Raw genomic sequence first — 22,249 nt, forward strand, 5'->3', positions numbered from 1 at the left:
TTTTTAAACATAATTTAAAACATATTTATATTCATCTGCTTCTATATTCTATGCGTGTGTGTGTGTGTGTGTGTATATATATATATATATATCACAATTTTCAGTTATAGGAAATTGTGGGCAGCTGAACAACTATTATTAATCATAGCTATTTCTTGAACCAGATAATTTAGCCTCTGTTAATAGCATATAGTGTATTGGTCTCTTAGTTAATTAATGATACATTTTTAGTGACAAATATATTAAAGGAAATGTGTTTGCTTTATTTGTGTTATTATTATCTTTCCAATAAAATTATGAGGTCTTTGTAACCGGGAAAATGGCATTTATTATTTTTATATTCCTCCTCCTAAGAACTACATGCTTATGAAATCCCTGATGATTGTATTAGTTATTTCTTGATGTGTAGCAACTTACCTCAAAACTTAGTAGCTTAAAACAACTATAATTGTTTATTATGTCTGTGGTTCAGGAATTCAGGAATGGTTTCACTGGTGTTTCTAACTCAGGATTCTCACAAGGTTGCAGTCACAAGTAGCGGGGCGGGGGGGGGGTTCAGTCTAAAGGCTTGACTGGGACTAGAATTTGCTTCCAAGGTAGGTTAATTATATTACTGACAAGTTAATACTGGGTTAGTGGCCGGACTCAGTTCTTCATGTAAGGTAGTCCATAGAGATGTTTAAATCTTCATGATGAAGGTAAAGAATCCCAAGAGACTGAAGTTGAAGCTTTTATGTCTTTTATGACCTAGCCTTGGAAATCACACGCTGTCATTTCTGCGATCGGTCATAACCAGTCCTGATTCCATGTTAGAGGAGACTACATAAGGACACAGGTACCAGAAGGTAAGGAACACTGGGGGTTCCCTGAAAGGATGGCTACCATGCTGACTGATAGAGTTGTCTCCACTACTCAGAAGTCAACAATCTGTACTTGCTAACTCTTACCTGACATCCATTACCATAAAAATGATTCAGATAAAGATATCAGAAAAACTGATTATTTTAACATAGATGACTTAAGGTTTCATAACTCTCAACCATATTTGTGGTCTGTAAGAGAAAATTCAAATTATATTTGCTTAAACAAGGAGGGAAGTTGTTGATTTACACAATGCAAAAGATTAGAAATAAAGTGGACTTAATCTAGGTACTCAACAATGCCATGAAATACCTACTACATGTTTCGTCTCCTTGTTACACCCTCATCCTAAAATGGATTCCTTTCATGGTAGTGAAATGGCTGCCAAATACTCCTGGTAGTTTCATTTGTATCCATGTTATTAGTTTAACAGTAGTTTTCTGACTGAACCATCCTTATGGCCATGGCAAAGGAACTATCCTGAATGCATAGGTCATTTGAGACACACCCAAAAAGCAAGGGTGCTACAAGATAAGGAAAGGATGAAAAAAAAAAAATACTGGGAGGAACTACAGTGTCTTCTACAGGGACAGATATTCATATTTGTTAAAATTGGTAGCCCTGATTAAGCTAACCAGATACATATGCTGTACCAAAATAAGGATATTTTATACTGCCCTTCTCTTTCTGTAAAAACAAAGCAAATTCTTCAAAATTTCGATGTCTCTCCTAAATATCTCCTAAAGGGTACATTGTTCTTTTTAGTCACTTTATTAAAATTCAGATATAACTTTATACATTTGCAATGCTAATACCTCGCTTTCAAAGTAAGTCACCACTTAAATAAGGTTTCAGTTATTTGAGATTTGCATATTTGGGCAGCAGTGATTCTGGTTACTTGCCAGTGAACAAGAAAGTTTGAAAATAGACTCAATATTTGGGCCATAATTGTAATCAATTAATTCACTTGTCGTTCTCTACCAATAGACTGTAAGCTTCTTAAAGTCCTGTACTATACCTTTTCTTTTTATCTTCCCAGTATCTATTGTGTGCCTGGAACACAGACAAAAGTCAGTAAATAATTAAAGAGTAGATGGGTGAAATTCGAGGCTACATTAATACTATTCCAGCACCCAGTCCAGTGTGTGATGCTTCAGGTAGTCAATAAATGATGTCCATCTGCTTTAGAGAATTTCATACACATCACATTAAAGACTAACAATTGCAATTTCAACCTGCATCATTTTTCATTTTCTAGGCCATATGTGAATCTCTGTCAACAGCTTGCAGATTTCTCTGATTGAAAATCCCATATGTTAGAATAAAATAGACCTGAGTTCAAATCTTTACTTTGCTCCTTAGTAGCTGTACAACTTTTCGACTAATTTGATAACCTCCATAACTCAGAGTTTTCTCTAGAACAGATAATGATTATAGTGTCTACCTCATAGAAATGCCAAAAAGTTAAATGAGATAATGGACTGTGTTAGTTTGTTTTTGCATTTCTATGAAGAAATACCTGAGACTGAATAATTCATAAAGAAAAAAGGTTTAATTGGCTCATGGTTCCACAGGCTGTACAGGAAGCAAGATGCTGGCCATCTGCTCAGCTTCTGGGGAGGCCTCAGGAAACTTTCAGTCATGGCAGAAAGCAAAGGGGAAATAGGTATGTTTTACTTGGCAGGAGCAGGAGGAAGACAGAAAGGGGGAGAGGTGCTACATACTTTTAAACAAAAGTAAAGATCTCATGAGAATTCTATTACTAGAACAGCACTTGGGGGATGGTTCTAAACCATTAGAAACTGCCTCTATGATCCAGTCACCTCTCACTAGGCCCTCCCTTCAGCATTGAGAATGACAATTCAACAAGAAATTTGGGTAGGGACAGATCCAAACCATAGTATGGACATAAATCTCCAAGAGCACAGTTCCTCATACATAGTATGCTAATTAAGCATCAGCTATTGCTACTCATATGTGGAGATTTTGCCCCTATCTCGCATAAAATACAAGGCGATTTCACATCGAAATTCAAAGTTTCGTGAAACTTAGAATTGCATTGGAAACCTTCTTGGCATCACCAGTATTTTACTCATGGGAAATTGGGTACTGCAGAGCAGAGGAGTGGAATGTAGTATAAAATATTAGTAAAGAGCAAGCACTTTGAATTCAAATAGGTCTGATTTGGTTACTGATGTTGCCACTTCTTACCTGTGTGACCTTCAGCAACTTAACTTACCTCTTGTGTTAGTTATCTATTGTCACATAACAAATTAACAAATTTAGTGGATTAAAAAAACATACATTTATTATCTCACAGTTTCTGTGGGTCAAAGAGTTGGGGCATTTTTACTGGGTCCTCCGCCTAATGCCTCAGAAAGCTGCAACTCACGTTTAAATCAAGCCTGGGTTCTCATGAGAGGCTCAGCTGGGAAACACTCCATTTCCAAGCTCCCTCAGGTTGTTGGCGAAATTAATTTTCTCATGCCTGTAGTATTTATGGCAACTTGCATCTACAAAGCCACCAGTAGAGAAATTGAGTATGTTAGCAAGATGGAGCATTATGTAATAAATTGTAATCATGGGAATGATTCATCACCTTTGACATGTTCTGTTGGTTAAAAATAAGTCACAGGTCTCACTCACACTGAAGAGGAGGGGATTATACAAGATACAGGCACCAGGAAGCAGGGAAGGGACATAAGGGCCACCGTAAGGTCTATCCACTGCTCCCTAAGCTTTCATTTCTTCTTCTGTATAATGAGTAAAAATAGTGCCAACCATGTACAGTAATCCATACAAAGTGCTTAGCATTCTGCTTGGCACTTGATGACAGCTTATATATTGGTACAATCTATTAGTTGCTTATTAGGTAAGGGTAAAAATGAATAATTAGCCAGAGTGAGCTATCGAAAATCAGGACTACTTGCAGGTAATTCATCCTCATTGCTCCTACAAGCTCCTAAATTTAAGGTATCTCTGTTTCTGTTACGTGACACTTCTCAACACTGCTGTTATTTTTGATGCCACAAAGCCCTTTTCTTCACACTTCAGTAATACAGGCTTGACTTTTATTCCCTCAGAATCAGATTTTCTAGGCTAATAACTATATTGATAAATTAATTTTTGATAATAGGTAAAAGCCAGAGAAATACTTTTCCTTTGTCTTTTCTCCATCCCTTCCTCTCAAATGTAAAGCATACTTTAAACAGTGCCATATATGAAACAAACACTTTTAGGGTAGAATTTGACAATTCACAAATTGCTCTAGCATACTTTACTGAGCTTTTGAGAAGCTAAGTAGTCTTCTCTCTTTTCTGCAACTATACTACTGTAACACTCTTTTGGAGATTCTCAAAAATATATGCCAAATTAAATTTTAACTAATGTCTATTTCAGAGTTTGTCCCTATGCTAACTTTAACATTTAAATAAATTAGTATAATAAGAATTTTGAACCAAGGGGGAAAATATCAAGAAGTTTCATTCATCACAGTTGGGTAAAAGATTATTTAGAGATAAGAATTTGGGCTAATTCAAATCGTACTAAGTAGGTGGAATCATTACATTGACTCCCAAGTTTAGCCTCGTTTGTGGTATAAAGGAGGTTCACAGCCTTATTCACAAGCATGAATAATCTACATTGGAATTTATTTATTTAAAAGCCAGACTAAAAATATAATGAAGTACTAGACTACATCATTACACCATAATCAACCACAAACAATAATAAAACTGAACAAAACATATAAATTATTGGGTTTGAGGCTTTGCACAATAGGCAGCACAAGACAATGATACCTGAAAAATAAAAATGTATAAAGGGAACTGCATGATTTCTGTGGTTATTTGCCTGAAACAAATCCCCAACAGTGATATTAGGATGGAGAATCCAAGAAAAGAAGAAAAGTTTCTGCTGAGCTAAAGAAGCTAAGATCTAAGTATAGGAACCCTCCCTGAAGCAGTTGAAGTCTGAAAGAAAAGATAGTGGGGGCAAAGAGGCTCTTTATGATAAATACAAATCTGTGAAGGCAAGGGCTCCTCATGAGTTCCTGATTGAGGCTCATTGGGACATACACAGAATAAAACTACCCAGGTCTATCAGGGACCAGCTGCTGTGGATTTTATAGCAAAACAGAGATATAAAAGTTTGAATAGTGCTAAGGAATATTAGAGTTATGGCCTATGTAGAGTGGAAAAATCTCATTAACACTTTTGAATTTCACTGAGATATCAAAGTAAGTCCCCTCAGGAGAGACTTACCCTCAAAAGTGAAGTCCACACCTTAGAGTTAGTTCTACTCTGTAGCAGCCTTAACCAACCCCAAATCAAGTTCTGATGACAACTTTAGAATTGATGGTTTGGAGGTAGGATCTAATATTAGAAGGACTGAATAAATGTCTTTAGTTTTCTACAAATCCATCTAAAAACACACAAAATCAAGCCTACACAGTTTAAAGGGGGGAAAAAAGCGTATACAATTTCAGCCTCTAATTGAAATGCTTATTAAAACAAAAGCAAAACAAAAATACATACCCTTCAGAGGAAAATAAGAGAATCCAGAATCTCTACAGTGTTACTGACAATGTCTAGTATGCAATAAAAATAACTAGACATGCAAAGAGACAGAAAAATGCAGCTCAGCTTTAAGTAAAGAAAAACAGACATTAGAAGTCAAATTCAAGATGTCCAGGCTGGGCGCAGTGGCTCATGCCTGTAATTCCAGTGCTTTGGGAGGCTGAGGTGGGCAGATCATGAGGTCAGGAGTTCAAGACCATCCTGGCCAACGTGGTAAAATCCTGTCTCTATTAAAAATACAAAAATTAACTGGGCATGGTGGCGCGTGCCTGTAATCCCAGCTACTCAGGAGACTGAGGCAGGAGAATTGTTTGAACCAGGACCCAGGAGGCAGAGGTTGCAGTGAGCCGAGATGGCGCCACTGCACTCCAGCCTGGGCTACAGAGCGAGACTCCATCTCAAAAAAAAAAAAAAAAAATCAAATTCAAGATGTCTTGTTATTGGAGTTAGCAGACAAATACTGTAAAGCAACTAATATATTTTCAAAGAATTAATGAAATATGTTCAAATAAATAATAGAAAATATGCCTAAATGCATAAATATATAGGCAATCTTAGCAGAGAATTGAAACTACACAAAAAACAAAACCAAAATTCTGGAGCAAAAAAATACATTAACTGAAGTGAAAAATTAACTGGATGGGTTGATAGCAAATTGGATATGGAAGAATACACAGTCAATAAATTTGGACACAATTAAATAAAAGTTGTTTAATTTGGAAAAGAAAGGGGAAAATTTAAAGAACGTTGAAAGATGTACAAGGATCTGATGGACAATATTAATTGGAGTCACAAGCATTACAGTTTTCTAAATATGATGAAAGACCTCACTGAGGCACATCATATTTACTAAAATCCAAACATAAAGAAGAAGTTTTGAAATCATCTAGAGATCAAAGACATAACACACGAGGAACAATTATAAAAATAATTGTTAGCTTTTCACAGGAAACAACAGACTCTAGAAGACCATGAATGACATATTTATAATGTTAAAAAATGCAAAAACAAAAATAGACTCTTAATGTATATTTGAATTGGCAAAAATACACTTTAAAAATAAGGATAACATAAAGACATTTTCAGATTAAAAAAAGCCTGAGACCATGTATCACCAGCAGACTAACACTACAAGAAATGCTAGAGAATATTCTTCAGGGAGAAGGAAATAATATCAAATGTAAAAATTGCATCTAGAGGTAGGAAAGAGAACCAAAATTGGAAAATATAAAAGAAAATATTATTTTTCTTGTCATAAGTTAATTTAAAAATAATAATATTAAAGGCAGAGTTAAAATGTACATCAAGGTAAATAAATGACAACAATGGTACAAGGAAGCAAGGGTTACATTTGTGAAGTAGAAACTGTGAAGTGTAAAATGTAAAATGGGAAGTTTATTAGTTATTAATAGTAATTAGTTATTAGTGATGCAATGAAGGGTGTGAAGTATGTGGGAAGTGTGAGGTGTGAAGTGAGAAAATATTAACTCTAAATACATTTTGATATGTAAAGAATGGATACTATAAATACATTAACTAAAAATAAAATAATTGTAGCTAATAAGCCAAAGAGGTCATGAAACATAACCAAATAATTCAAAAGAAGGCACACAGGAAGAAAATAGAAACAAAGGTCAGGTGAGAAAAACAAAAATAATAGCATGAATATATAGACTTAAACCTAACCATATTTATGACTACACTAAATACAAATTATTTAAATATTCTAATTAAAAGCATAGTTTATCAGAGAGGATAAAAAGTAAGTCTCAGCCAGAGTTTATCTGTCAGAAATGTACTTTAAATACAAAGATGTACATAGATTAAAAATCAAAAGACAGAAAAAATATACTCTGGGAACACAAATCAAAAGAAAGCTATGCTGGGTATATTAACATCAGACAATAAAGGCTTAAGGACTATAAATATTAATAGAGATAAAGAGGAACATTTTACATTAATACAAGGGGCAGATGTACGTCAGGAAGACATAATCCTAAAGATGTATACACCAAATAATAGAACTTTAAAATTAATGAAGTAAAAATTGACAGAAGCGAATGGAAAAATAAGAAATACATAATAATAGTTGGAAATGTAAACAACACTCTCTCATTATGATGAAACAAGTAGAAAAAATTTTGGAAGAATATAGAAAATTTGGGCAACATTGTTCACCAAGTTAATTGACATTTACCGAGCACTGTACACACAACTGCAGAATAAACATTCTTTTCATATTGATATATAATGTTCATAAAAATGTACCACATAATGGGCCACAAACTGCTTCTCAATACATTTCAAACAATTGAGATCTTATGATATTTGATGTTAGACAACAGTAAAATTAAATTCAATACCAATAAAAAGAATATATCAAAAAATCTTGAAATATCTGAAAATTAAATAGCACACTTCTAAATATCTCATGGAGACCAGAAGAAATCAGAAGATAAATCAGAACATATTTTAAACTGAATAATAATAAAAACAAATCAAAACTTGAGGGAATGCTCTAAGCAGAGCTTAGAGTAGAACTTAAGTATTAAATGTGTAGTTGAATGAAGAAAGTTTTAAGTTAATGATCTAATTTTCTACTTTGAAAAGTTAGAAACAACAATAAATTCAACACAATAAGAAAATTAAAAAAAATCAATGAATTAGAACAGGCAAACAATAGAGAAGATTAATAGCCAAGCATTAGTTCTTTGAAAAGGTTCCTAAAATTGAGAAATACCTGACTGGAATTATCAAGACAAAAAGGAATAAAATACAAGTCATCAATGTTATAAATGAAAAAGGAGATATTATTACACATCATACAGACATTAAAAGGAATATGAGAAATAAACAATATGAAGAATTTTATGCTGATAAATTCAATAACTTGGTTGAAATGGTCACATACCTTAAAAAATACATTTTACCTTAACTGACATAAGACGAACTAAAAAATCTGAGTAATTGTATATCTGAATGTATAATAAGATATATATTATATATATATAATAAGATATATAAAATTTGAATGTATAATAAGACCCAAGGAAAATTTAGGGTCCAAGTAATTTTACTGGTAAGTAGTATAAACTATTTATAGAATAAATAATACCAATTTTATGGAACAATAATAACAAAACTTTCAGAAAACGGAGATAAGTAGAATGCTTTTCAACAAATTTTATAAGGTGAGCATAAGCGTGATATCCCAATTTGACAATATATTACTAAAAAAGAAAAGTACATATTAATATCACTCATGAACATAGGCATAAATATTCTCAACAAAATATTATCAAATTGAAAATAGCAATTTAATAAAAAAAGATAATATATCATGACCAAGTGGATGCAAGTTTGGTTTAAGCATTAAAAAGAATATCAATCAATGCAATCCCCCATATTAAGACAAAAAAAGAAAAAATATAATTATATCAGATGTTTATGTTATATAAATACAGATATATAAATGTGTAATTATAACAGATACAAAAATAATGGTTAATAAAATTCAACACCTATTCAAGTTTAAATATATCCATCAGCTAAGGATAGAAGAAAATTTTCTGAGTTAATAAGAAGCACTTCAAAATTCTAAAACTGCTATCATGCATAATGGTACAACACAAAAAAAATTTCTCTCTACAAATGAGAACAAGACAAGAATGTCTGTTCCATTAAATATAATGCTGGAAGTCCTTGCCAGTGTAACAAGAAAAAGCTAAAGTGACATACATGTACCAGTTTGGAAGGAGAAATGTAAAATTGCCTTTATTTACAGACTATGTAAGCAAAAGAAAATATTAGGGAATCTTAAGCAATGTATAAAAAATTTTCTGGACTTAACAAATGAATTTAGCAAGGTTTAGGATACAAAATTTATAACAAAATCAATTAAATGTCTATTATATTTAAAAAATAAAAAATGACATAACAACAATAACAACAGCATGAAAATACCTAGAAATGAATGTAACAAAAGGCTTGAAAGATGACAACATTGAAACTGACAAAGAAATTAGAAAATGGAGAGGGACATCATATTAATGAATTCGAAGATTCTGTATTTTTAAGATGTCAATTCTTCCCAAATTGAACTCTAGTTTGAATGCAATCCCCATCAAAATCCTAGAAAAATTGTTTAAAAATAGGCATTGTTAGGTTGATTCTACAATTTATTTCAAGAAGTCAAATGCTAATACTTCTAGAAGAAAATATAGAAGAGAATGTTTATAACCTTGGGAAAGGCAAAGATTTCATGGATAGTAAATAAAAAGCACTGACTATAAAGCATGTTACATGAAGCTTAATCTAAAGTAAAACTTGTTTTTAAAAATACAGTATTAAGAATAAAAATTAAGCTACAGACTGGGAGAATAATTAAAATGAATAATTCTGACAAAAACTTCTATCCAGGATATATGAAAGCCTTTTACAACTTATTAATAAGAAGCTAGTAGATTAATTAAAAATGAGTAAAAGGACTTGAATAAACTTTTTATATAAACTCTTTAAGCACCTTTGTATACAAAGGTATCCAAATAGCCGATAAGTCACGAAAAGTTGCCCAGTATTACCAGGCATCATAAAACACAAATTAAACCATTATAAGAGAACATTTCACTTACTAGTGTGGCTAAAATTCAAATGAACATTAATATCAAGTATTGGCAAGAATGTGAAGCAAATGGAATTCTGACTCTTTGTTGATTAGATTGTAAGATATTATTGGGAAATAATTATTCAGTTTTTATAATGCAAAGCAAACATTACCTTGTGACCTACCAATTTCAACCTTAGGTGTTTATTTTTGAAAGCATAGGCCCACAAAAAGACTTGTACACCAATGTTCACAGTAATTTTATTCATAGTTGTCAAAACTGGAAGGTAATATTCATTAATAGGTAAATATATAAACAGGTTGTGGTATTTTAATACAATGAAATTTTGACCAGACACATACAGGAACAAGTTACAGATGTGAGAAATCTGAGAAATGACACACCACCACCTCTCTCCTGTTCCACTGATCACAGAGATTGAACTTGTTATGTGTAAGCAAACTACGAACAAAAGTATGAAGGCTGTGAATACCAGGAGGTTGGGATCATTTTGGCAGGTGGCTGCCGTAGACATTTTTAAGAGGCAGTTATCTGATGAATATCTGGTGGTGAATTTGACTATGGGATGTCTGGAGTGATATAGGCAGGAAACTTAACTTGTATGTGGCAGAAATCAAACTATCATTTAATCCAAAATAAATTGTAAAGCAACTCATCTGCAGCAGTGAGACTGAAAATAATGTTGGATAAAACTCCTTCAAAAGGACTCAGTTTTGGAACCAAGACTAGGAAATACATGGTCCTCTTGTGTACAAAGGTATCCAATTGGCTTGGCTCATTGCTGTATGTCTGTTGATGTTGATAGATAATTTGCAAATTGTGTTGTCAACACAACATTTAATCTGCTCTGAGCAGCTCATAAACAACAGTTTGATTAATTCTTTCAGTCCATATCTTCTGGACAAGATTTACAGGGCTCTGCTTATTTGGATGAAAAATAGAGAAAGACAAGCTGTCAGTAGAAGGGGAGGGGAAAATGGGAAGATTTCCTTTTCTCTTTTTTTGGTTGAAGTTTAGAAGTGTTTTGAAATCATGATTCTTTAAATGTTTGGTTTTTGAAAGGAAGGATTTCAAAGTGAAACTCAGCAGTTGGCATGAGACAAGACTCAGTGTCAAGGTGGCAAAAGTTAGGACAGACAGAGGCAGGTTGGCTGTGGATTATTGTAGGGAGGGAAGAGTAAGTCAAGCCTAAGGCAGGAGATGACTTTCTGAATTACCCAATTAATTCCAGAAACCTGTTGGATGATTATAACTCAGAGAGCTTGCCATCCATGCTCTGTATGGAATACTAAAGTATTGTGATGAATAGAATTTTGTTCAACAAGCACATTTTGGAAAAAATAGAATTAAAAAGAGGCTATCAATCAGTGACATGAATATAGAGGTAAATGTTGTATTATTAGTAGTACTGAACAGTAATGAGAGACAGAGAGAAAGAGATTGAGTCCATTGTCTTTTTATTGTATTATTATGTGCCAGTTTTGTTCCTAAGGCCCCAAATCTGTTTAGTTGAGTGGTTTCTATTAATTTTGGCTTTGAAATAACTTTCCATTGAAGCATGGCTTTTAATCAGCACCTCTCTACCTGTGTTGATTTATCCTAGCCAAGATAAGTGAATAGAGTTCTAAATCGCTGTTTATGAATACCCTTATATCACTTTGAAACATGAGGATCATCCAAGAGCTTAGGCATAAAAACCTGGAAATGAATGTCATTTGGAATAAGGTCCTTTCATAGCAATTATGATACAAGATGTACAGACAGTCTGTGGCTGATAGGGAAAAAAGATCCAAGAAAATAGCTATCTAATAATTTCAGGACTATCAGAAATGTAAATAACCCAACACCACAATTCCTCCTTGTATTTGTCCCCTTTTATGCCTGTCTCCTCTCAAAGGGATAAATATGATTTTTATGAGCTGTATTTTGGAATGCACACATTTGCAGTGATCATGCCAAGTGTTTCTTTTGTTGTTCACATCTGCATCTTTCGATATGATGAAGAGTCAACAAGAAAGTAGATTTGGTTTTGTTCCTTTGACAAATAAAGTTCACTTTGGGACACCATTGGAGACAAGGGAGAGAAAACAACATTGCATCCATACCAGAAAAACCAAAGCTGAATTTTCTATTAGTGGTGGTTATAAGTTGTAACTTATATGTGATGGTCTTTGGAAATATTAACCCAGATTCAGAAATGAGTAATTATATTTACCTTGACATCTGTCCTCATTACCTTGTTCCCAGCTCACACAATTAGTTTAGCTGAGAATGTCATCAAAACCCTGCGTTTTAGATCTATTTCTAGCAAGAAACTCCTTCAAATCATTGCCCCATGAAAATTACAATATTAAGGACACAAAGGTATACGTGTATCTAATTGCAGTAATTGTGATGAGAAAGAATTCACATAAATCTCCTTTAGGGGCTTCATTCTGTTTGATGGACTTCATGTACTCTCTTAAAACTGAAATGATTTCAAAGCATGGTTCCACAAAAGATTATCAGCAATTATTGTATGTGAAAAGAGAAAGGGCAAGAGAGAACACTTTGAGAGGTTCACATTGTGAAATAAACTTCAGGCTTTTAACTTGAGGATGGCAGAGGCTGACTAAACCCTTGTAATTCTGGAACTCCCTGTTTAATGTGCTCACTCCCACTCCCACCCCTCATACCACAATTTGTTGGGAGCATTGTTGTTGTATAAGCAATATGCTGACAGAGTTTAAATGTAACACTACCCTTCTGAAAAATGAGGGAACCACGTACTCATACAAAGAAGAAAATACCTAGTAATTTTCAATCTCCTAAAAATAGTAATAATAGTCTATTGGGTTTATTTCATGATTATAAAAGCCTAATAATCTATGATAGCTGAAAGCAAGCATGATTTATTAGGGTCTCTCACAGACAGAAGATAAACCCATAATGTGCAGGGAAACATTTTTTTAAAGGATTGTGCTAAAAAGAAAATAGACAACAGCTTGCTTACTTTGTAGCTCCAGAAAGCGATGATTTGAGGCTCCGAAATATCAGAGTTGATGAATGGGAGAAGCAAAATTATAACTGTTGTTCCATGGTGAGATAAACTTTCACCTCCGTGAAGAAAATATAGATTACTGAAACGGATTGCAAGCAATCAGCACTGTAGATTCTTCTTCCCTAACTGAGCAATGTTTGAATTTGCGCCTTTCAGACAAATGCATTAATAACATTTAGCCACTAGGTATTTGTGGAAGAAATTGGAAATTGTTTTTAATTTGTTGGTTTGGTGAAGCGATAATATATTGAGCCATAAGGGAGGGGGTTAAAAAAAAAAACTATTGGTATTTGATTTCTATTTGCATATGTAAATATATTAATGCAAACAAAGCCATGTTGTTCCTGTAAACTCTCTCACACAAAGAAAAGGGTTAATAGACAGGGAGATTTTTTTAAAAAAAATGCATGACCATGTTGTGAAATATGAATTTAACACATAACTCATTGGAGGTTCCAATGAGTTATGGGCCTCATTTACTGCATATTACAGACATTTTTTTCATACTCCTTTTCAGCAAGGCATATGGTTTAAATTAGTTTCATCTTGGATTTTCTAGGGTCTTTTGTGGACTATTTCCTGCAACAAACTGTAATACTCTTGCTCTTTTAATTCTATAGTAAGATGCTATTAAATGTAGTTCTTTAATTACCATGTAAGGCAGTGCCTCAGGAACATATTCTGTAATAGCCACAAGCTGAGTAAGAGTTTAAATTACAAATTTATACTCAGTTGATGAACTTAAAGAAGCTGCAAATTCTTTATGGATGCAGGTGAATGGGTAAAAGGTCAGTGTTAGTTGGGGGTAGCAGTAGGGGCCATTTGGGATGAAAGTGTTCAGACCCACCTTCAGTTGAATCAGGCAAGGAGACTGTGATAGGTAACAACATCCTGAAGGGTTAAGAATATTAAAGGACCCCATTTCCCATAACTTAGCTCATAAATCATATTTTCAGGTACTTTATATGATTTATGAGAGGCTGGCTGTCTGCATGATTAGGAAGTTGCATTAAAATGGCAATTGGTGCTTCCAAAACAGAGCCTTATGATAAGAATCCAAATCTCAGCAGAGAAGTTGTCGGAAAACTGGGGTAAAAAAGGAAGCATCTACAGTTCACTCTCCATGTCTAACACTCAGAATGTAAAATTGAAATATTAAGTGGGAGAAACACTGACTGAAATGATGATGCTTTGGTTTTTGATTTTTTTCCTCGCTGTGACCTGAAGCCATTTATTTTCTTTGGATCTCAGTTGCTTCTTTAGCAAAATAAAGGATTGAGGACACTCCTATCCCTGAATATGCATGCATTGCATATAGCTTCCTTTTTGGGGCATATATTTATATCTTGTTTATTATCTATGTGCATATTATATGTTGTGTGATATGTATGTATGTATGCATATATATATTATGTATAGGATGGTGTTTCCTTAAAAATAAAATATGTGAAAGGAGTTAGAGTGAATATATACATCTTTACATATACATACATATAAAAGAATTCTGTATTTGCATGCATTCATATGCATATATGTATAAAGTATATATTATAAAATGATGTATACATATGATACATGAGACAACTGGTCACTGTTCAGCACTATCAGCTTAAGGGTCTTGTTACCTAGTTTTACCTATTATTCTGAAAATAATAAATGCTGACTCCTAAAAATATAAAATTTATGAATGGGTTTATAAAATATAATCAAGCACTCTATTCAATATTATAGTTAGATAAGGATAGTATGTTGTTATCCTTTAGAAATGAAACTTATAGGAAATTGGTATTTGACATTGATAGTAGGTAAATGAAAGATCAAAATAGAAGCTTATAACGGATGTCTTGTCACTTTATGTTAGTGAGAATAAATTCCATTTCAAGGGTGAATTAAAATTCATAGCTTCGTTATTAGACCTTTATTTGAATGCAACTCATCCATATTTGGATTTTATAATGGAGGACTGGTACATCTTTTGAAGCTTTCTTAACAGGATCAAACTCAGTATATATTGATCTCTTTGCAAAAGACATTTTATCCCATTAGGTTATCTGGAAGTTGTATTTTCAAACACACCAGCCATGAGTAAGGCTCAACAGGTCACTGAGAAGCCAATAAGTAGAATGTGTTTGAGTTCAGAAGTATTTGACATATTGAATCAGTTCAGACCTATGAAACCTAAACTTTTCATTATTAACAGGAATTTAGATAAAGGTTTTTTCCCTAATAAACTATCCATAGTCATTGTACTCAAAAACACCACTCACCTCTGGTGTTTGCGCTCATTGCTTAGAGCCATTACCTCTATCTCAAGCTCTTAATCAGCCACATAAGAAATCAACAGTCCTTCAGATTTGGTCATTTGGGCTGCTGGCCCCTTTTTCAGTGAGACAAATTCTACTGTTCCAATTAGTTTCCCATGGCTTCCTTCCCCGCTGCTCCTGGATCCAGTCACTTTCAGTTAAGAATCTTCAATGTGCTTTGGACCAAGGATCCTGTTGGTCATGATGCTAATCATATCTTTGTCTCTGACTCAAACATGCATCACTTTCTTCCCTTGAAGCCTGGGCAGCACATATGGGAGCCAAATTTGAGTTTTCTACATGAAACCAGCAGCTTTTTTTTTTTTTTTTTTTTTTTTTTTTGAGGCAGAATCTTGCTCTGTCGCCCAGGCTGGATGAGTGCAGTGGCGCGATCTGGGCTCGCTGCAAGCTCCACCTCCCGGGTTCACGCCATTCTCCTTCCTCAGTCTCCGGAGTAGCTGGGACTACAGGCACCCGCCACCACGCTCGGCTAATTTTTTGTATCTTTAGTAGAGACGGGGTTTCACCGTGTTAGCCAGGATGGTCTCGATCTCCTAATCTCGTTATCCGCCCTCCTCAGCCTCCCAAAGTGCTGGGATTACAGGCGTGAGCCGCCTCACCCGACCCCAGCGGCTTTTAACATTAAAATTTTGGAAGTATTTTTCAAAAAGTTCATTTGATTATTTTCTATCTCTCTCAGTAAAATTGAGACTCTGCTAGGTCAACAGTTATTTTGTTCACTACCGTATTTCCAGAGGCTTGAACAGAGACCAGTACGTAATAACCATTCAATAAATATTTCTGAATAAATGAAAGTGAGGATGCACAAGAGTTCTTTGATTTAATTTCAGTGATTTGCAAATAGAGCTGTATAGAAATAATATGTAAAAATGTTTTTAAAATAACAATTCTGGATGCCATCCCTGAAGATGATAAATCAGGTTTAGATAGGGCCCAAAAAAGTAGGTGTACACATACATACATACAAGCATGCATACATGTGAATGTATATAATAGATTTTGTAATATTTTAAAAAAGTTATTAGCATTTGAAATATACTAGTATTTCTGTAGAATAGCTCTTAGAAAGTGAATTGCTGATTAAAAGGTAACGAATTTTATATAAGTAAAATAAGATATTGTCAACTTTCCCTCCAAAAGAATCCTATACTAATATGAATTTTTATTCTCAATACTCTAACCTACATTGAATATTAACAATTAATTTTTGTATCATGTTCTAATTATTCTAAGATTCAGCTTTTTCTGTTTTTTAATCATGTATGTTTCCTGTTCTATAAATTTTTTATCCAAATATTTTGCTTATTTTGCTATCAAATTATTTGGGTTTATTTATTTAAAGATAGATTCTTTAAAATTATTTCAACTTTATTTATTTAATAATCTTGTCCACTGTATTTGAAGTATATCAGGTTTAACACAGCACATTCACATATGTACATGAGTTTATTTCTTTAGACTATTTATAATTTTCCCTCAATCTATTGAGGTATGGTATTGGCCCACACCAATACTGTATTATTTTAATTTCTGTAAGTGTATAATATATTTTGTTATCGGGTAAAACAAGTCGCCATCATTGTTCTGCCTTTATAAAATTATCCTGGCAAGTCTTGCATATTTTCTTTTATAGAAATAGTTAAGATTACCTTATCAAGTTCTATGAAAAAATCTTGTTGGGATTTTGATAGGTATTTAACCAGAATTCCAGATTAATGTTGGTGAAATGAATATCATTTTTGTTGTTGTTGTTTTTGTTTTGTTTCTATGTTTGTTTTTTGAGACAAGGCCTAACTCTGTCGCCCAAGCTGGAGTGCAGTGGCATGATCATGGTTCACTACAACGTCGGCCTCCCGGGCTTAAGCTACTCTCCCACCTCAGACTCCTGAGTGGCTGAAACTACAGGTGTGCACCACCATGCCCAGCTATTTTTTTTTTTTCAAGAAATGAGCATCTTCACAATATTATGTCTTCTTTTTGAGGAACATAGCATATCTTTGCCTTTATTCAGATATTTTATGTCTGATCTAGTACTTGAAGATATAGTGACAATAGATCCAATTTGACTTTTGATTTATTGGAAAAAAAAAGTGTCCATATCTTCATCTTGCTATTTGTAAATTACTTGCAAAAAGCAACTTGGAACACTTATATCCTATCATATAGTCAAAAAACACAAACACATTAAAAAATAAATCAGTGGTTTCTTTAAAATGCAGTTTTTAAAGATCCCAAATTATAAGCGCCAGAAAGTTTTTGTCTTATGTTTTGATGGTACTAGCTACAGTTAAAATTTAATCTACATTTTAATACTCATTAGTTCTACAAACAAAAAACAATATATGTCGTTTTTGAATTTATTTGTTAACAATTCATGCTTTTATTACATAATTAAAGTCAATGAAACAGTATGCATCACTTGTTAAATGGGAAAAGTAAAAATTTGTCTTTATATTGTATGAATAATATTAATGGTTCTATTAGCATCTTTATAATATGATATTTAATAATGTATGAATCCAAAACCACTTTTTTCTTATATCACTTATTATACCCACAGAAAATGATAAAATGATACAAAATAATAAGGGGGGGCTCTCAAGGTTCCATGTGACAGGAATGGCTGTTTTTAAAGACAAGCAAGATTGCAGTATATTTCAGGATATGTGATACGGTTTGGCTGCCTCCCCATCCAAATCTCATCTTGAATTCCCACGTGCTGTGGGAGGGATCTGGTGGGAGGTAATTGAATCATGGCAGGTCTTTCCCATGCTGTTCTTGTGATAGTGAATAAGTCTCACAAGATCTGGTGGTTTTAAAAAGGGGAGTTTCCCTGCCCAGGCTCTCTTCTCTTGTCTGCTGCCATGTGAGACAAGCTTTTAACCTTCTGCCATGATTTTGAAGCCTCCCCAGCCACGTGGAACTGTAAGTCCATTAAACCTCTTTCTTTTGTAAGTTACCCGCTCTTGGGTATGCCTTTATCAGCAGTGTGAAAACGGACTAATACAATATGTTTCTATGAATGTGGTTCCTGTTTCCTAATTTGGAGTAAGTGCCCAGTGTGCTTTGTTTTTGCCCGGGCTTGTCTTTTGCTTTTCATCCAAGATCTCCAATCATAACCAGACTGCTGAGACAGTGGATAGGGGCTGGAGAGAAGTTGAGGAACATAGCAGTCAAATACTTGCTCTTCATTTTACGATCATTGCTATTTTTCTTTCATAACTTAAAACTATCAGGCTAAACATAATAATAATAACTTGGGCAACTTTACATTCCTATCTAGGACTTAATTTGAGGAACATTAATATTTTATCAGGAAATCAGCATTTTTCTTTTAAATATGTACTTTAAAAGGTTTATTGTACCCTAAGGTGTGATTTATGATATCTCGAGGCTCAGATATTTTCTGTTGGAATGCTCTTCCCACTCATTCACAAAAGTCAACTGGCCAATGGAATTCAATATACGGAGCTTGCTTTTAGAGGTATTCGGGTCACTGTTGCTGTTTAGAGATTCAAAAACTATACCCTGGATACAATGGTATGAAAAACCAGTTGTTTCCATGAAACCTTCCTTATTTTATTTTTTGAGACAGAGTCTTGCTCTATCACCCAGGCTAGAGTGCAGTGGTGTGATCATAGCTCACTGCAGCCTTGATTTCTGGGGCTTAAGCAATTCTGCCACCTCAGCCTCTCGAGTAGCTGGGACCACAGGCACTCACTGCCATACCTGGCTAATTTTTAAATTTTTTGTAGAGACAAGATCCTGCTATGTTGCCCAGGCTGGTCTCGAACTCCTGGGCTCAAGCAATCCTCCTGCCTTGGCTTCCCAAAGTTCTGGGATTACAGGCATGAGCCACCACACCTGGCCCTGAAACCTTCCTTTATTATTCTGTGTTAGGTCACAAAGAAGTCTTGATTTGAATTATTTAAGTTTCACACAGAAATTTTAGTATATAGCTTTAACATTTTTATGTAATATCCCACAAGCATTTGAGTTCTTTTTCAAAGAAAAATCAGAGAACAGTTACAGGAGGGTGGGCACCCCCCACCTCACGCCACCAATCCCGCATTAAAACAGCTAGTATGCTCTGTGTTAAAGCCCAGGAGGAAGAATGTGGTAAATCAGAAAAGGCAGAAACCTGCAAGACTTCCTGGTTTTTGGTTCTAAAAGACTAAGTGCATGAAAACAAACAGAGTGCTGGCTCCAATCTAGAAAATGACTTCCTGCTGCTGCAAGATACATGATTCCCATGGCAGTATTGTCTTGAGAATGTGGCACACCCAGTAGCTGGAATCTTAGTACTTGGGCTCCCAGCCTTTCGAGATTCTTGAGTAGCAGGCTAGCATCATAGTGACAAACTTGAAAAGAATGCATCAACAGGGCTGATAAACATTTCATTCATAACCACTGTGGGCCAATGATGAAGAATGCAATGACCTTCCCACCACCAGCCACTTCAATTGACCCTAGAATCTCAGTGTAACACTGAGGAAGCCCCAAGATAAACTAACGTGTTCACACCAGTAGAGGGTTGGCCTCTCCCCTGCTCTCTCTCTTTTTTAATCCCTTCTCTCTAACTCTTTCATAAGTTCTTTCTGCTTTTTTATCCCCATTGCAGAATTGTGCCCTACATCTTTTCATTGTTAGTGACGCAGCTGACTAAAGGAATCTCAGCTTCAAAGTTTTAGGAGATAAATTTGATGGGACAGGAGACGGTTCTCAGAGTCTAGCACTTACGAGGTCTCATGTTTTTCTTCTCATTATAATCCTGAGTTCATACAAATGAAATACCAGCGATCTAGCTCTTTATCCTTTTTGACACGGCCCGAAGTGCCTGATTTAGCTGTCCATATTTACCTAAGGCTTTTAAATAAGTTTCCATATTATATACAAGTAAAACCTTTGTGGCAGAAGATACACCTATGAAAATCACATAAAATCGCACATGCAAAAAACATGTAATCAACGATAACATATTATGCACAAGGAACACAGTGCTTTTTAAAATTTCTTTTCCTTTTCCAAATTTTCTTCTATTTAGTACTCTATGCCATGCCTTAACTTAATTTTTTTCTTCTTTCTTCTTCAAAACGAATTCCCAAACATATTTCCTCCTAGTTCCTTTCTTTAAAAGCTATTATATTTTCCTTGCAAAATTTCTGCAATGCATTATTCCAATAGGGTGATGTAATGATGGTTGATGTAAATTTCTGACCACTTTGCTCCTTCGTCTTCTCAGAACTCTTTACGATGCGCAGGAGGCCAAGGTAGCCTTATTTGCTAAATCACTGCTTCATTAATCTCATTCCTTTACCCCAAATTTCAGCCCCTTAACAATTTTAAATGGATCCTGAGTTTTTCACTTCCAACTGATTTGCATTTTTCTTGGTTGTGTGCTGTTGAACAGCTGCTGTTTTCTCCCCAGAAGCGGGTGGGGGATGGTTTCCATGGAGATGGTGATGACTCTGCTAGATGTGGACACCTCCAATATTCCCACTGCATTTGTAATTTCTAGCATCCATTCCATGTGGAGTGTCTAAGTAGTTTCATTTCCTTGTGGCAATAAACCTCTTGGAATTAGGACTCCAGAACTCTTTACTTGGCCCTGGTTTGTGACTACAAATTTATTTAATTGACATCTAGATATATTTATTTATCATTAAGTACTTAAGTGGCTATGTGCTAAAGAAGGCAATTAAAACAGGTACAATGCCTTTTATAAATAGGACACCTTGCTGTAGTGCTAAAGTCATAGTAGACGTAGAACAAATGCTTATTGATTGATTTGTGGCACTATGAAGGAAACGTTTAAGTCTATTATGTTACTGCAGAAGGAAAAAAGAGAGACTAAATTAGAATCAGTTCAAAAGCAATATTACCAAATTCATTAGTTACATTCTATTTTAGTCATCTTTAGTGTTACAAAATACTAATTTTAGAGATAATCTTGCCTAACCTCATCATGAAAAATAATTTAATAACTTAGACGATATAGCTGGCATTGTAGGGTAAGGTTGAGTCATGGGAGGGCAGATTGTTGAAGCACTGATTGTTTAAAGAAGAAAAAAATTGTAGAAAGTAAAAAAAAAAAAAAATTGAGGCCTATAATACAGTCATTCATTTATTCTTTCCTTTATTGGTCCAACAAATGTTTATTGAGGACTACTATGTGCCAGCCACTGCCAAGCAGCACAAATAAAATTCTGAGCAAAATATATTCTTTTCCTTACAGAACTTAGAATCCAATGAGAATATAAATATTAAACTAATAAACTCAGAAATATATAATTACTAGCAGTAATACTATTTCTTCTAGAAAGGTACAGAGTGGTATAAAAGCACTGTGTAACAAGAAGATAGAATCTAGACTGAGGTACATGTGGCCAGAAGAAATCCAAAACTTGGGTAGGATTTAACTGGATATGGTCAGGGTGAAGTTTTAATCAGCATTAATGTTCTAAGCAGTGTTTAACAACGGCTAATACTTGTTGTTCAATTAGGATAATTGAGTCACATCTAAGTACTTTGCCATGAGCCTGGTTTTACTATTACTTCTACATATGAAGAAATGAAATGTAAAGAAGTTAAGACCAAGGTAAGAGAAAGGCAAGGCAAGGCCAGGATTGGGGCCCAGGCAGTCTGAAACCAGGGCACACACACACCTGGTCATTACTATATATTTTCTTATGTGGTGAGCAGAGGCAATAATAGAAGTTTTTGTTCCAGTAATCCAGTGATTTTGTAAGACCACAAATATTAGATCTGGGTCTAATGCCCAAAATGTTATCGTATTAGTTAGGCATAAAATGGGCTGAATCT

At 34.3% G+C, this 22,249-nt stretch overlaps 1 protein-coding gene across 4 annotated transcripts in view; it reads left to right on the forward strand.

Annotated features, from left to right (window-relative positions):
* LOC461139 (cytosolic beta-glucosidase) overlaps positions 1–22,249 on the forward strand; it is a 1,143,797-nt gene that overhangs the window by 365,817 nt on the left and 755,731 nt on the right. For all 4 annotated transcript variants that reach the window (XR_008547754.2, XR_010156492.1, XR_010156491.1 and 1 more), the window contains exon 7: positions 752–845. The gene's annotated coding sequence lies outside the window, so the exon portion shown is untranslated. The remainder of the gene's footprint in view (positions 1–751; positions 846–22,249) is intronic.

Source organism: Pan troglodytes, chromosome 3 (genome assembly GCF_028858775.2).
Source record: "Pan troglodytes isolate AG18354 chromosome 3, NHGRI_mPanTro3-v2.0_pri, whole genome shotgun sequence".
NCBI classification, from domain to species: domain Eukaryota; kingdom Metazoa; phylum Chordata; class Mammalia; order Primates; family Hominidae; genus Pan; species Pan troglodytes.